The following is a 345-nucleotide window of genomic DNA, read 5'->3' as shown; positions in this document are numbered from 1 at the left end:
CAGCCCGGTGCGCAGGGGAACGGGGAGCAGCAAACGCGGGGCTGCTGGTGGTGCCGAGGGCTTTCGGCAGCGGTCCCAGCACAGCAGCACCTCGTGGCATCACTAGAGGTGACGCTGCAGCTGAACAAGCCCCGGCAACGGGCTGGGTGCCAGAGCGGGGTGACGCTGGCGCAGTGAGGCATGCGAGCGCGCCGGGACTAGACGGCCCGTGCAGCCCCAGCTCGGTGGCGTGAGAGGGAAAACAAAGTCCTGAGAACGAGTCTGCGGTGCACAGCGTGGGGGGCTCGCCAGCGCCTGGGGGTCCCGCTGCTCCCCGGGCGGAGGAAGGGGAGCACTGCGAGCACG

The 345-nt window shown here is 70.4% G+C and overlaps 1 protein-coding gene across 1 annotated transcript in view; it reads left to right on the top strand.

Moving 5' to 3' along the window:
- Positions 1 to 345, top strand: part of CRYBB1 (crystallin, beta B1) — a gene marked incomplete at its 3' end in the record, with an annotated part of 3,265 nt that overhangs the window by 2,406 nt on the left and 514 nt on the right. The gene's annotated exons all lie outside the window — the stretch shown is intronic.

This window comes from Buceros rhinoceros, unplaced genomic scaffold (genome assembly GCF_000710305.1).
Source record: "Buceros rhinoceros silvestris isolate BGI_N320 unplaced genomic scaffold, ASM71030v1 scaffold24553, whole genome shotgun sequence".
In the NCBI taxonomy this organism is placed as follows: Eukaryota; Metazoa; Chordata; class Aves; order Bucerotiformes; family Bucerotidae; genus Buceros; species Buceros rhinoceros.
The sequence above is the reverse complement of the archived record's forward strand: the minus strand, read 5'-3'. Positions and strand labels throughout refer to the sequence as shown.